Source organism: Aythya marila (assembly GCF_965140915.1).
Source record: "Aythya marila genome assembly, chromosome: 32".
Taxonomy (NCBI): domain Eukaryota; kingdom Metazoa; phylum Chordata; class Aves; order Anseriformes; family Anatidae; genus Aythya; species Aythya marila.
In genome coordinates this window covers 218,369-234,638 of record NC_139073.1, presented here as the reverse complement: position 1 = coordinate 234,638, position 16,270 = coordinate 218,369, and the positions used below count along the sequence as shown (strand labels likewise).

The window sequence follows — 16,270 nt, the reverse complement described above, 5'->3', positions numbered from 1 at the left end:
CACGTGGCATTTTCTTTATCTTTTGATATCCTCCTCTCTTAAATGTATCTGTATCATTATTCTAAATTCTTTCCTTTCAGTAAGACAAAGAGATCGAGAGAGGACTAACTCGGGCCAGCCCCATTCTGTCAGACAGAAAGAGTCACTTGAAAATGCTGGGTCACAAAAATATAGAAGACGTGCCAGGTTGGTGTATGGCTAGTGATAGCTCTTACTTATCCGTAGAGCTGTCAGTCTCCTTACTGCATAATGCTTCAAAGGGTTTTCAGTTTAGTGGTAATTACAGAGTAAGTTTATGATCGGTACTTTGGTAGTCTTAAGGTAGAGAGGAAAGAAGTATTTGGAGGGGAGGAGGTGGATACTTTTAAGTTGGTTTCTTTTTTAACTCCAATATTTGTGGGTCGCTGATAAGATGATTATGGAGGTAGTGTCTGAGTTTCTGTAACTGAAATTCTTTGGTTCTGGAACTGAAGCCAGAATCCCCCCTTAAAAATCTTAGTCAGACTATTTAATCTTGAAGGATACAAATGATTTTCTTAAAACCGAAAATAATTTTATTCGATTTAGAGGGAGAGGCTTTATGGAAGTTTTGTTAGATTTAAAAAAAAAAAAAAAAGAAAAAGTTATCACTCAAATACTGACTCTAGTTTCTGTTTGGAATCAACTAATGTTTCTATATGAAGTTAACCTTAAACAATAAAAGATCTAAATGAAACGATAAATTGCCTTAGTAATGATAAAGGCTTTTTGGATTCTGTAAGCAGTTAGTGCGTAGAGAATGCTGTTGATTGCCAGATATTTTGTTGAGCATTCTTGAAAGCAGACAGTTGTCACGAGGAAAATCATGTCATGGCCTTTGAAATCAGATTCCTAAGGAGTACAATGGACTGGAAAATAGATCTCAGAGTAAATTTTGAGATAGAATTCCCTTAATTTTTGGTGTTACTTAGTATCTGCTCTATTTTCTTTTTAACTTTCTGGTCTATGTGCTTGCTTGCAGACAGAGACGTGCAGATGACATCAGTGATTCTACACCCTCTTGCTCATCTCCCTTGCTTAGCACGTGTGATACGGAGGATGGTGGTGAGAGCAGTGAGGATGGCGAGAGCAACCAAGAAGGTTGCTGTCGTTAGAGAATAGGGGAGGGATGAACCTCCTTCCAATGAATATTTAGCCATGTTTAAGTTTATCTGAATGTAACTGTGTAAGTTTATGTCAATTAATTAGGTCTTCTATATATTAATTAATGTCTTCTACATTTGCTTGGCATTATTACGAAAAACAAATCTTCGAGCTGCATCTTAAAGAAAAAGAAGCCCTATAACTTCTCCTTAATTCAAATCAGGACTTTTCGAGTGAAACGTCAGAAACGGGACCTAAAGAGAGTTCAGAGGGATCAAAAGAAAGTTGGAAGAAGTCAGGGAGATGCAATGCAAATAGTGTGGTAAGTCGTAAACTAATCATCATGTCAGTGAGTGTTTCCAGTGATTATGAAAGATCTCAGTGTGCCATCTACAACTACCTTTGTTGATGGTTTTCTCTAAAGCAACTTCAAAAATTGCCCAGAATGTTTCCATTGTGCTGAGATAATTTCTGATGAAACCTTGATCTAGATTGCTGCTTTCTTTAACATACAAACTCTGTTGTGTTGAATTTCTCTTTAGATTGGATTTGAGAACGTGGGTGGTCTTTCCGAACACATCGCAGCTTTGAAAGAGATGGTGATTTTTCCCTTCCTGTATCCAGAAGTTTTTCAGCGGTTCAATATTCAGCCCCCAAGGTAACTCATTACAGTGATAAATCTTAAGTCAGCTGTTTTCAGGAGAAAGTTCAATTAAGGTATCAATATGCTTCCATGCTTCAACATTTTTGGCAGCGGTGAACATTTGTTTTAGTAGTAGCAAAAAGTGGTTTCTTAAAAACGGATAGAATCAAGAATATTTGTAGGTTAAAAATATAAGCAATGTCTTAAAATTTTAAGTTTTACCATCTGGTGTTTTTAAAAAGTTGGGTTAGTTGGGTTGGAGTGGTTTTGTTCTCAGTTTTATGTACAAGTCAGCTTGATTAGTTTGTAAGCAAGAAGGGATTATCTAGTGGAAGTCAATTGTAATATGTTGCCTGGAAGCCCAGTTGTTTTTCCTGCCTACTTTTGCTTTCTTTTTTTTTTTTTTTTCCTCTGAGTGCTAAGGCATCGCTTTTCCTTCCGGCTTTAGGCTTCCTCACTTGCCATCAGCAATAGATGGTCTGAGAGACCAAACCCAGTAACTTAATGCTTTTGAAAGGAGCATTAAATGCTTTACTAACAGATTCTGCATATTGTGAAAGCAAGAATATGCAGTTTATTGCTGAAGAATGAACTGGTGATTCACCATTCAGCCCATTCTCAGATTCTGTGCTGAAGTTTGCCCGTTTGGCTCCGGTTTGCTGTAATCACCCTGTTTGTCAGCAGTTTTGGAAGTGTCCTTCTGGGACAGTATGCTCTCTTTTGAAGGTTTTATACGTTTGAGTTACCCCCTTATTCATTTCTTTGGGTGAAAAAAATGAATTTTCTTGTGAAACGTTGTAAAAACGCAGAACTTCTATCTGTTCTGCCTCTACCCACACTTCAGCTATTACTGCTGTCTTGTACATGATGTGTTTTGGTTAGGAAGGATGAGTTTGTTCTAGAGACGATGGTTGTAGGAGGTACTCATCATGATGTTTTTTTTCCTATCTGGATCATTTTTATTGCAGAGGCTGTCTATTTTATGGCCCCCCAGGAACAGGGAAAACACTAGTTGCTCGTGCACTTGCCAGTGAATATAGTCGAAGTGACAGGAAAATATCATTTTTTATGAGAAATGCTTCAGACTGCATGAGAAAATACATGGGGGAATCAGAACGCCAACTTCGTGTGTTATTTGAACAGGTAAGGTTGAAATGCACAGTGTATTCTGTCAGAGTTGAAACCATTATTTTCTGTGGTCAACGTTTTTAAGTAGAACTTGCTCTTTTTTTTGTATTTTGTTAGTTTTTTTTTTTTCCCACTGAAATGGAAATGCCAGTGTTTCTGCTGTGAATGTCAGCTGTAAGAACTACTGGAACGATTTGCTTCCTGTCACCCGGATACAGTGGGTTGACACAGACTGTCTTCTGTTAGTCATGCCAGATACTCCAGTAGCTCTATCAGTAGAGGTCCCAGAGGCTAAAATGAAAGATCTAGTTTAGATGACATTCCAACCATGATGTTTTTGTGCATTTTTCCTTTAAATAATGCTGTTTTACTCTGTGTTTTTGTGCTAGGCCTATCAGATGCGACCTTCAATTATTTTCTTTGACGAGATAGATGGTCTCTCTCCTGTGCACTCCAGTAAACAAGACCACATTCACAGAATCACAGAATCACAGAATTTCTAGGTTGGAAGAGACCTCAAGATCATCGAGTCCAACCTCTGACCTAACGCTAACAGTCCCCACTAAACCATATCCCTAAGCTCTACATCTAAACGTCTTTTAAAGACTTCCAGGGATGGTGACTCCACCACCTCCCTGGGCAGCCTGTTCCAGTGTCTAACAACCCTTTCAGTAAAGAAGTTCTTCCTAACATCTAACCTAAAACTCCCCTGGCGCAACTTAAGCCCATTCCCCCTCGTCCTGTCAGCAGTCACGTGGGAGAACAGGCCAACCCCCACCTCACTACAGCCTCCTTTAAGGTATCTGTAGAGAGCAATAAGGTCGCCCCTGAGCCTCCTGTTCTCCAGGCTGAACAAGCCCAGCTCCTTCAGCCGCTCCTCGTAGGACTTGTTCTCCAGGCCCCTCACCAGCTTCATCGCCCTTCTCTGGACCCGCTCAAGTCCCTCGATGTCCTTCTTGTAGCGAGGAGCCCAAAACTGAACACAGTACTCGAGGTGCGGTGTCACCAGAGCCGAGTCCAGGGGGGCCAATAACCTCCCTAGCCCTGCTGGTCACACTGTTTCTGATACAAGCCAGGATGCTGTTGGCCTTCTTGGCCACCTGAGCACACCGCTGGCTCATATTCAGCCGACTATCCACCATCACTCCCAGGTCCTTCTCTGCCAGGCAGCTCTCCAACCACTCATCTCCCAGCCTGTAGCTCTGCTTGGGGTTATTGTGCCCCAGGTGCAGGACCCGGCACTTGGCCTTGTTGAACTTCATGCAGTTGACCTCAGCCCATCAGTGCAGCCTATCCAGATCCTCCTGCAGAGCTTTCCTACCCTCGAGCAGATCGACACACGCACCTAACTTGGTGTCATCTGCAAACTTACTGAGGGTGCACTCAATGCCCTCATCCAGATCATCGATGAAGATATTAAAGAGGACCGGCCCCAGCACTGAGCCCTGGGGGACGCCACTAGTGACTGGCCTCCAACTGGACTTGACTCCATTTACCACGACTCTTTGGGCCCGGCTATCCAGCCAGTTTCTAACCCAACGAAGCGTGCGCCAGGGCCGTGGCCGTGCGGCGGCTGCCGGCGAGATGGCGGTGGCAGGGGGCGGTGGCAGATCCTCGGCATCCTGCACACCCTCCGCCCGCGGCCTCGAGTGGCCCGACCCGCTGGCGCGCCTCACCTGCCCCGTGTGCCTTGAGGTGTTCGACAGCCCCATGCGCGTCCCCTGCAGACACGTGTTTTGCACACCATGCCTGCAGGAGTGCCTCAAGCTCAAAAAGCCAGTCTGTGGTGTCTGCCGCAGCACCCTGGCGCCTGGCAGCAGGGCTCTGGACTTGGAAAAGCAGTTCGAAGCGACAGAAAGCACTTGTAACGGCTGCAACAAAAAGATGTTTCTCTCAAAGATGCGCAGCCACGCAGCTTCTTGTTCAAAGTACCAGAACTATATCATGGAAGGTGTGAAAGCTGTGACTAAAGAACCACTCCACAACACCAGGAACTTCCCCAATCGCTTCACCTTTCCTTGTCCATATTGCAGCAAGAAAAGCTTTGATCAAGAAGGACTAGTTGAGCACTGAAAAACATTGCACAGCATGGATGCAAAACAAGTGGTTTGCCCAATTTGTGCCTCGATGCCGTGGGGAGATCCAAATTACAGGAGTGCTAACTTCATGGAACACCTTCAGAGATGACACTGGTTTTCATACGATACTTTTGTGGTACGTGTTTCTTCATCCTTGGAATACGTAAGCCTGATGACTCTTAAAACCCAGCTTTTTTTATGTAGCCACTACTGTAAAATGTAGTCCTTGCAGATGGTATAATGCGAGAAGTTGAATTACTGTTAAGTCAGAGGAGGAGACAGCTGGTTTTGTGTTGTGTTAACCAATATGGCCCTGGCAGTAAAAGAATTTCTGTACCCTTTGTTCATAGGATTATGATGCTGATGAAGATGATATGATGGCACAGGTTTTGATGCGTTCTTTGCGGGATAAATAAAATAAAAAAGAAGACTAATTGTCAAACCAAGCTTCCATGAGAGGGAAATGGCCAGCATTCTTGCACTTCTCCCTGTCCATGCCAAGATGAACTCAGGCATTCAGAAATATGGAAGACTTTAATCTTAGTTTTGAATCCCCATTTGATCTTTTGGTATCATTCTTGTTTTTTATTAATATGACTATGTTGTTCAACCACGTAAGGCTAATTTTCTTTTTTGTTTCACACAAAGCTTATTTATAGGTCAGTGTGGAGGAGACAGTTCTGTTTTCCTTCACATCTGCCTGTTTTCTGATTGCTTTCTGCCAGTTGTGCTAGTTTGACTAAAGCCAGAAATACTCCAAATTGACTGGCATGAACTAGCTGGTAAACCTCTTCTTCCCCTGATCTTGTTTACATTTCTTAAATGATAGTATGAGAGGTGTCTTTGTGGCTCTTTTCCTTTAGTGAGACCCCTAGGTGCTAACTCACCAGATTAGTTCCTGTTTCAACTGGCCTATGATGCCTGTGATTTCATGATGTTTACCAGTGTGTGAATTCTCACAGGCAGCCTCTCAATTATATGGAAAACATGTCTTCAGTATGTCTTCAAACTGCAACATTCCTTAGCAAAAATGTTTGAAGCTGAGTAAGAAACTAGTTCAAAACACTTTAGTTCTATACCTGATGACGATTTTGTTCCATACTTTGACCATAATTTCTAGCCTGCCTGGAAAACAGAACTTTGGTGTTAGCTAAAATGCATAACTTTCAACTGTTATAGCAAATATTAATCATTTGTTGGCCTTATTAAACTGGTGTTTAAAAAATCGGTTTTCTAGGAATCTTAAGCCTTATGCTTGTAGGGGAATTCAGAAGCTTTTTCAATATCCGTATCTTATGTCAACTAAAAATTTCATATATATATTCCTAGTTGTTCCATCCCTCAAGGCAAGCTGGTAGCAAAACTTATAACCCGTAGCACTTGCACAGCACTGCCTTCTGCATTGCAGATTCTAACAAGTATTTTGAATTCCTGTTTTTACTTAAACGTCGCTAAGGTAGCTGAAGCTGTACTTAGATTGTTTTCCATATACATACAGGATGGAGGTATAGCTTTCAAAGAAAATGTAAAATATAAACAAGTTTGAATTCATAGACAATGGATACTTGATACTCAGTTATACACTTTCATTGTAGAGTTTCATTTTTAGTTTAACACTAATTGCACGGTCAATATGCTGAGATCAAGCAGTCTCAGAGACCCGAACAGAGCTTGGAAATTGGAGTAGTAGTGCTGAGATGTCTGGTCTCATTGAACTTGGCATGCCTGATTGGAGCAGCGGACCTGCATCACCACAGAACTGAGTACTAATCAATTTATTTGACCAATAAACTTCACACTCTGCAGACTGCAGCATAGCCTTACCCCTAAGAAATGAAACGCACCCCAGCTAAAACATCTTGATTAAACTTTGTGTCCAGCAAGTTTGTGGCTTCTAATATATTTAACTTGGTTTTGGTGTGCTTTCCCTAATGTGGTAAGGCTGGTATAGATTCTCACTGAGGTATCTGCTTGGTGACTGCAATCTTAGTCTTAGGGAAAAAATACATCAGTGTGGGAAAAGTACTGTGTTATGGGGTTGGTGATTCCTAATGCTTGGTCTGTGAAGAGATTACAATGTGCTAGTGGTTGGGTAGGGATTTCTAGGTTCTGGCTATGACAAAGTTTTGTGATAAAGATTGGCCTGAGTCTAGATTTCTGCAACTGTTCTAAGTGCACTTCCATGCAATTCTGACATTCATAGGTATTACAGTTTTGCACCTACATAAAATCTGCTTGATCTTTGGGGAATGAAAAAAAAAAAAAAAGGATGATGACCTGTTTAATTTACTGTGAACACGTTAATTTATCCTGAAAACTTGTAACTCAATGCCAAAACAGGTGATTCTAAACGATAGTTGAAACCAATTTACTAAGCCTGATATCAGCAAGTGGTCTGTGTTAACTTACCTATTTTTTATGTCTTAAAATGAGTCTTGTCCTTAAAAAGCTTGTCCATTATGACTACTCATGGAAGAAAGTCATGTGGAATGGAACAAAATTTACTGAACCGGTAAGTAAAACCTATATTTTTCTATTAGTTCCATTGTTTCAACTCTTCTGACGCTTATGGACAGCATAGATAACAGAGGGGAGATTGTGGTAATCGGAGCTACCAACAGACTGGATTCTATAGATCCTGCTTTACGAAGACCAGGACGCTTTGACAGAGAGTTCCTCTTCAAATTGCTAAATACAGAGGTGAGAACTTAAATTCAACATTAGTGCTACCATGGCAAAGTCCAACTTTATAGGGAAAAAAAAAATGACAACTTGAACAAAAGAGTGATATGTGGAGACACTGCCTTGTTCCATGGAGGGCAAATCTGGTACTGGATATATATGGTCAGAATGATACCACCAAGTAGTTAGTTCTATAACCAAACCTTTCATTTCCAAAGTTGTACCTGTTTACTTAATTATTTAGTCCACTTGGGCGCTTTCATCATGAAGTTGTGTTTTTGGTCTCAATCCTTCACTTATGAATGAATAGGGGACGTGTTTGCATTTGATTGTGCCCCGGATCAGTGATAGTAGTTTGAGTCATAATTTTGTCTTTTTTTTTCTTACTAGGAAATTAAGAAAGAAATCTCAGCCTTCTGGTCCGACACGTAGTCTTCAACATACTTTTTACTCTCCAGAGGCTTTTGTTGCACACTGTTCTGTTATTTGTAAGCAATTTAGTAAATAGTATCTCATATAGGTATATAAAATTTCATATATACGTATTTTAAGATATTTTAAATAAATTCGTTTATTTGACCTTTCTTAAATATATTTAAGTACTTTTATTTGATATTTTTGTTCTATATATGTAGCTCTCTATTTATTATCCTATATATATATAGGATAATAGAGAAGTGAGAAACAAAGGAAAGAAACCAAAAGCACCTTCCCCCCCCATCCACCCTCTTCCACCTCCTGCCCCCGAGCGGGGGGGGGTCCCATTGGACCGCGCGGCCCGCCCCTCGCCGGGGCCCCCGCGATCCGATTCGTGGAGGAGCCTCCTGCGGTCCCGCCCCTTGGGCCCTTCTGTGGTCACGCCTCTCCGCTGTCAATCACAGCCGGACCCGATTCTGAGTGGGCAGCGGCGCGGGGCGCATTGTGGGGGCCGGTGCAGAGCGGTCGCCATGGAGACGGGGCCTGGTCCCGCTCTGCGAGCCTGACCCCCGGCCCCTGACCTCTTCTTGACCTTTACCAGTGACCCCGGCCCCAAATGAGACCCCCCAAGGCGTCCCCATTGACTCCCCAGTCAGTAGGATTGTAAAGTATGAATGTTTATTCAGCGCAGGGCAGAGCGGGGGATAGTCCCACCAAAGACGTGCGCACCCGACGTGGCAACTTGCCTTGCTTATCTGCAGCAAAGAGTTACGTAGGCCTGAAGTTTCACAACGCGCCCGTACCTATTCATAGCCTGTCCCCGCTTCGTCTTAAAATGAGTCCCAAGCAGTCATTGCTGGAAACTCCTCCCATCTGCGCTTGCGCAGTGTGTCTTGGTGGTGGTCGTCGGGGGTCGTGGGGATGAAGGTTGGTGACTCTTCCTCGTCACTGCTCCTTGACCTCTTGTCTCTGCGCAGACTCAGTTGCTCCTTGGCTCTTGTCCATCCGCAGTGTAATACACAATAAATGTTTGTTCATTGTCTTTTGTATTATAAAAACAAGGAGTTCTGTTTGAGGAACGGGAGTTGTGAAAACTCCCTGCTGAAGTAAGGAGCTGTATAATGCTTTGCTAGACACTATGAAAATTCTTTTGCTTAATGTAACAAAATAGAGAACCCCCTCCCCTTCTCTCCTTCTGCATCTCAGTAGCCTCTTTTGTTAAAAAACCACTGCTGCAAAGCTCATGTAACCATCTCCTGATAAGTTGTTAAACTAGTGTATCAACATCCTGCCTTCCTGTCTCACGCTGGGCCAACATGACCAAATAAAGAAAGAAGTTGAACCACAACGCTGAGGAAGACTACGGCCTTCATCTTCACGACCACCAGAGGGACAGAGACGACCCCCTAGCAACAGCGCGCGCAGTTGCAGAATACACCAGGATGTGCTGCGTAATCCTGAAATCACCAAGATATAAAAAGGGACCGTGGGGGGGGATGAGGTGCGCGCCGTTGGTGGAGCCGACACTCCCCGGCCGCCCAGCGCTGTTTTGCTTGCTGTTGCTTACTCAATAAATTCCTTTCTATTATTAATGCAATGCTCTCTGAAAATTAATTAAGGGGGCAACTTATAACACGCAGGACCAGTTTCTGCCAGTTTCTTAAGACAGGCTCTCAGTCTTCGTGGGAGACTGACCTTGGGAAGGGGCCCACGGCTTCTCGCTTTAGGTAATTTGCACGGGACAGGGCAGGAGTGATTCAAAGATCGAAGCCGAAATTCCTTTAAGTGGTATATTCTTTATTGCAGCGCTGGATGCACGGGGGATCTCTCCACCTATCATGCATACTCAAAGCAGAAAGCAGTCTTGAATTTATACAATCAATCTATCAATATTCTACAAGCACCTATACATATGCATTACCTATCCCCGCCTTCCCTTGCTTCTCATGCTAATTAGTCTTTTGGCACCTTGCGCCTGCGCAGAGCCTTCCAAGAATTGTGGGCAGGGGTCTTTGGGACGTGGGCAGGGGTCTTTGGGAGGAAGACCCCGAGTCTTCCTCACAGTGTACTTTTCACCTTTGGTCAGGAATCTGCTGAATTGGCATATTTCTTAATTGCAAGAGCTGGTTGTTGCTAATTCTCCCATTTGTTGTATCTTTATAATGAATTCCAATGTCCAGTTTCGAGATTTATAGTCCTTACATTCGTTTCTCTGTCCGCCTGCCGCTTCCTTATCATGAGTTCCAGTGTCTTGTTTCGAGATATACAGTCCATGTCTGGGGATTGTTCTTGCCTCCCCAATACCTCCCCAATACCTCCTTAATCAATCCCCCCTTTTATTTTCCCATGCAAATTCTTTTGCATCAGATACTTTCATTATTTACAGTAACACAACAAAGCAGGCATCTAAACAACATGCACACAAATATTCCTAACACTACTAATACGATTAGAGCAATGAATACTTGTTTCAACCATTGGAAATTGGGCAACCAGGAGGTTAACTTATTCCATATTTCACTAAAACTCCATGAAAGATCATCTTTACTGATCTCATGTAGGATCCTTGTCTGCTTCCATATTTCTTCCAGGTCGGTAGAGATCCTTCCACTCTGCTCTACATACATACAACAACTTGTGTTTATTACTGTGTGGAGGAATGGTTAAGTGAAGTAGGTCATGTGCATGTTGAGCAGCTAGGAGGTCGTGAGTTAAGAAAGTATCGAACGCAGCTCATATGAGTCTGAGAAAGTACGTAACGTCTGGGAGCTAATCAGGCACAAGGACACGATATCCGTTGGAGGTTTGGGAAAGTACTAACTGTGTTATTTCGGTTGATGGGAGTGAGAAACTAGCTGATAAAATAGAGAAATGCACTAACCAATCACGAGCTTAACTTTTGCAATATGTATGAGCTAATTATATTGAATTAGATAAAAGACGACTGAGCTATCCAATAAATCGAAGTTCACTGATCACTCATATTGAGCGTCTGTGTCTTCCTTCCGTCGACAACAAATGTCCTCGCAATAAATGGCGCCCGAACAGGGACCAATCTGAACGGGAACAGGGACTCCGCTGGAGTTGAACCTGCGAGCCACGGTTGGACGGAATACGGGAACTGGTCCTGCAACGCAGCTCAGGAGGTGAAAAGGATGAAAAATTGCTGAATCCCCGCACCCGAGGTCTGAAAGGTGAAAGGGATGAAAACTTGGAATCCCCGCACCCGCAGCTCGGAAAGGGAGTCCTCGCACCCGGGATGAGCCTATAGAGGGTCCCGCCGGAAAGCGCCGCCGAGGTCTTTGCAAAGGCTGCAACGGTACCGACGTATATAAAGGTATGGAGAGACAAGCGGCGTATGATTTGCTCAAATGCTTTTTAGAAAAGCGGAGCACGCAGCTTATAGACTGCAAAAAGGATTTACCAGGATTATTAGCATATGGAGTAGCGCAGGGTTGTTTTATCAATCCTGATACAGTTTTTGAACAAACAGTGTGGCGTAAATTTGGGGACAAATTGTTTGATGAAAATAAGGCTGCTGAAAAGTTATTGAAGCCTTGGAGAGCAGTCACTAACGCCTTAGTTATACATCAGGCTGAGCAGAGAGTCGCTGCTGCCGTTACAGAGCAACTGGGATTGCCGGGAAGTGCTGGAGCTGGGGATTGCCCACTGCCGCCTTCAGTGAGAATGATAACGCTGCCTCAGGGGGCTACGGGGCAATGGGAGCCTCCCCCCCCTCAGTCACCGCCACGAGCAGCGCTGCGCTTGGAGCTCACCGTGAGGCGAGTCGGCACAGAGAAGAGGGACGGACATCAGGACCCTGCAGCCTGTCTGATGGAAGCAGCGGCGGCTGTGCTGCTTCTCTCTGGCATTCTTTTTATAAGAGGTTTACCTTGCAATGCAAAAGAGATACTAACTGGAGTGTTAATAATTGTATGTGTTATTCTTAAATGTCCAGGTATTTTGTGTTGAAAGTATTTGTGTAAGGGTAAAGTTTTAAAACAAAGTGTTGCAAGTCACTTCAGGAGGAACACAATGAGAGACAATACTTGTTTGTTTGGTTATGATTCTAAATTATATTGGCCGCACGTATTGTTTGCTTATCATTCTAAATTATATTCTTGTGGTATGATTGAGGTTGTGGTATGATTGAGAGTGAGATGTGCCAGAGGCCTCTGAGTGTACAATTGTGCTCTGAGTGTACAATTGTGCTCTGGGTGTGCAAGTGTGCTCTGGGTGTGCAAGTGTGCTGTGTACTGTGTTAGTGAGAGCCCATTTATTGCCATAGTACAGGCTGAAATCATAGGAAATTAGTACTGGTCGAGCAAAATCATGTTTCACAAGTATGGAGTCATTGTGTGAAGTAGCCACTTGGAGAAATTTAAGGGAACGTACTGTTTAAAACTTTTTGATCATAATGAGTCAATTCACAAATCCATTACTTTCTTGAAAGAGCACATGAGAAAGAGTCAATATGGTATCAATCCTTTCAATCAATGGTTCACTGATTTGTTTGAAACAATGCATAGATGGTTACTGGGATTAGTCAAAGGGGGATTAAAGATTCTGTTCGCTGTGGTGTCAATCATCATTGCATGTAGTACTGTGATAAATGTGGTTAAAGGGTTACTTGCAAAAATGCTATAAAATGTTATAGAGATTTTGAAATGGTGCCGGAAACAGGTACCCAGTGGATCACTGCAAAGTGGACTGAAGCAGCTTTAGAATCTGCACATGCCGAAGACGACCAGGAAGAGGTTCCTGATAATTATTCTGACAATGACGTGGGTTGTGACACCTCAAGGACTGTCAAGAACAGCCTTTGATCACTATCGAGTGATTAGGTTTAAGTGTGTTACTATTAAGTTGTGTTACTTACTATTAATTGTGTTACCATTAAGTGCTTACAGTAATTGTAGTGTTATTAGGGTTAAGTTGTATAGTTGTGTTATGTTATGTACCCTTTCAGAACATGCTTGTTTGTGGTCCCAATAGGGGATCCAAAGGAACCGAGTGAAATGTTAGCACCATATTCTGCCAGTATTACTCTGCTTAATGGATCTTTTTCTGACTGTAGGAACTGCACATGCTTTGACTAGCATTAATAAGCTTGCTTGTTGGGCTGTTAAACAATCAAATGTAACAACTGAGATTATTACCGAAATGGCACAAGATATGGATAGTCTTAGGCATGCTGTGTTACAAAATAGGGCTGCAATTGATTTTTGCTTTTAGCGCAAGGACATGGATGTGAAGATGTAGAAGGAATGTGTTGCTTTAATCTCTCTGGTCATGGTCAATCAATTCACAATCAATTGAAATGGCTAAGGGATCATACACAAAAAAATTACGATACAGAATAATTGGTTTGATGATTGGCTTAAATCTGTCTTTGGAAATGCAGGGGGATGGGTTTTTTACTTAATCAAAGAGGGACTTCGCCTTTTGCTTATAATTATGTTGATTATAATTGCTGCACGGGTAGTCTTTAACTGCTTATCTAGGAAGCTTGAACAACTCACTGAAAAGGCATTTGTAGCCCAAATTAAAAACGGGGGAATTGTGGAGGAATGGTTAAGTGAAGTAGGTCATGTGCATGTTGAGCAGCTAGGAGGTCGTGAGTTAAGAAAGTATCGAACGCAGCTCATATGAGTCTGAGAAAGTACGTAACGTCTGGGAGCTAATCAGGCACAAGGACACGATATCCGTTGGAGGTTTGGGAAAGTACTAACTGTGTTATTTCGGTTGATGGGAGTGAGAAACTAGCTGATAAAATAGAGAAATGCACTAACCAATCATGAGCTTAACTTTTGCAATATGTATGAGCTAATTATATTGAATTAGATAAAAGACGACTGAGCTATCCAATAAATCGAAGTTCACTGATCACTCATATTGAGCGTCTGTGTCTTCTTTCCGTCGACAACAAATGTCCTCGCAACATTACTGTACAGACTCCCCCTTGAGTGGCCAGTAACAAGTCTAGGGTCATCCGATTTTGTAATACTACCTGTGATAAACTAGATATCTCTTCTTGTTGAGCCTTTATAACATACAGAATTTTGTTTTCTAACTTCTCTATAATTGCAGAAATATTAACTATTGCCTTTTCCAATTCACTCACTCCTAACCATGTGATAAACCATCACACAAAACTATGAAAAGGGGTGTGTCTCTCTACCAATGTATTGTTAATTTTTCATCTGATTCTCCGGATATGATTTCTCAAGTAACCTCGAGGCACTACATCATGTACTGTCATATTGGGGACTACCGCTCCAAGAGTGCAAGTTCCCTTCCAATTCTCAGGCAAGACCTTACAGGCTGTATCATTGCATAGCCAATACCACCCTTTTCCTTCTGGAACCGTCCAGCTGGTTGAATTTGCCCAGCCGCTAGTCGTACTAATATCAATTGTTCAATTACAAGATGTCTGATTTCCCACATAAGTAGTATCCGTATTTATACAATGCTGTTTTCCTATACCCTTAGGCGGGTTACACCTTTGTACACATACATAATAGGATTCTAACGGTATGAAGCTACTCACTTCTAGTTCCAAAACTGCTTAATATTTTCGACCCCAAGATGTGTTTTCCCACAAATTAGTCCAAGATAAGTTTGCAGGCAAGGGAATCCCGATTAACGATACACCCTTATTCCCATGCTGTGGCAGATGGGTGCATACCCAACAGTTTGTCTTATTAGTTACTTGAGAAATTGTTTGTATTAAGGTCAGGTGTAAGTTCTCATCCCAAGTTGCCCACCCCGAATCCGAGAACCGCACCCCTGCAATCATTAGGATCTGGAAAACCGTAATTTTGTTGGTCCAATTGGAGTGGTGGTCTATATCCTCGCCGGGACCTTCTTCACCCTTGAATTGTGGATCCAAGCTGCTTGCTTCTTAATCTTAATGGCGGTGTGTGTTGTCAGTAATACTTGGTATGGTCCCATCCACTTTCCTTCCATTTTTCCTGTAGGGGTTGTCCTGAAAAAGTCTTTATATATATATAATTCCCGAGCTTAAAGGGGTGGATTGGTTGATCCAACCCTCTAGCCCTGGTCCCTAAAACAAATTTATGTACTTTATTTAATTGTTTCTGAAGTTCAGTTATATAAGCATATAAATATTCTGATCCTAACTGCGTTAGGTCCTCTCCACTAAATAGAAATTGCTATGGCCTTCCATATAAGATTTTGAAGGGACTCAAATTCCCTTTTATTCTAGCTTTAACTCTAATTCCAAGTAATGCTAAAGGGAGGGATTGAGGCCATGACAAATTAGCTTCTTATCCAATTTTAGCTATTTATTGTTTAATTAAATGGTTCATTTTTTCTACCTGTCCACTTGCCTGTGGTCTATAAGGAGTATGCAGTTGCCAATCTATCTTTAGAATCTTACTTATCTGTTCTACCACTTGTGCACAAAAATGTGAAACTCTATCAGAAGACATTGCTACTAGAATCCCAAAGCATGGTATTATTTCATTTAACAAGACTTTAACCACTTCTCTTGCTTTGTTTGTTCGACAGGGAAAGGCTTCAGGCCTTCCTGAAAACGTGTCAGTCAGAACCAGTAATAATGATACCCCCCTTTTCTAGGGAGTTCTGAAAAATCAATTTGCCACTGTTGCCCCGAATAATTTCCTTTACCGATTATTCCAAATTTTATTCTATTCTTGGTATTGGGGTTATTGTGTAAGCAAATGCTACATTGTTGAGTTACTTGTTTTATCATATCGTCCCACTAATGTCTGACTCAGGCTCTTATGCAGTGTGCCAGCTCCCCAATGCGTTTTATTGTGTTCTGTAAGAACTATGGGCCATGTCAAACTAGAGGGTATTACTATGTGGTTATCTTTTAAATATACTCATCCATCTGGTTTCATTTTACCTTTCAAATCTTCAATTAATTTTAAGTCTTCTTTTGTATAATTTGGATATAGTTTGGATTTTACCGTCTGGTATCAAAGACAATGCCTTCACCTCAGTTATTTCAGCTGCCTGCTTAGCCTCTGCCAATCGATTTCCAATTTCAAAATCGGTGTTCCCCTTTTGGTGTCCCTGACAATGCATGATAGCTACCTTTTCTGGTTGTTTTACAGCCTCTAACAATTTTAAAATTTCTTCAGCATACTTTGTGTTTTCACTGAGTGGTCAGCAATCCATGTTCTTTCCAAATTGCTCCATGAGCATGTAC

At 42.1% G+C, this 16,270-nt stretch overlaps 1 pseudogene across 1 annotated transcript; it reads left to right on the top strand.

Moving 5' to 3' along the window:
* The first annotated feature begins 4,216 nt into the window (after positions 1-4,216).
* On the top strand, positions 4,217-8,628 carry LOC309889062 (E3 ubiquitin-protein ligase RNF114-like; annotated as a pseudogene). The gene is made up of 2 exons (XR_014319589.1): positions 4,217-5,107; positions 5,322-8,628. The product of XR_014319589.1 is annotated as an E3 ubiquitin-protein ligase RNF114-like (transcript).
* The last annotated feature ends 7,642 nt before the right edge of the window (positions 8,629-16,270 follow it).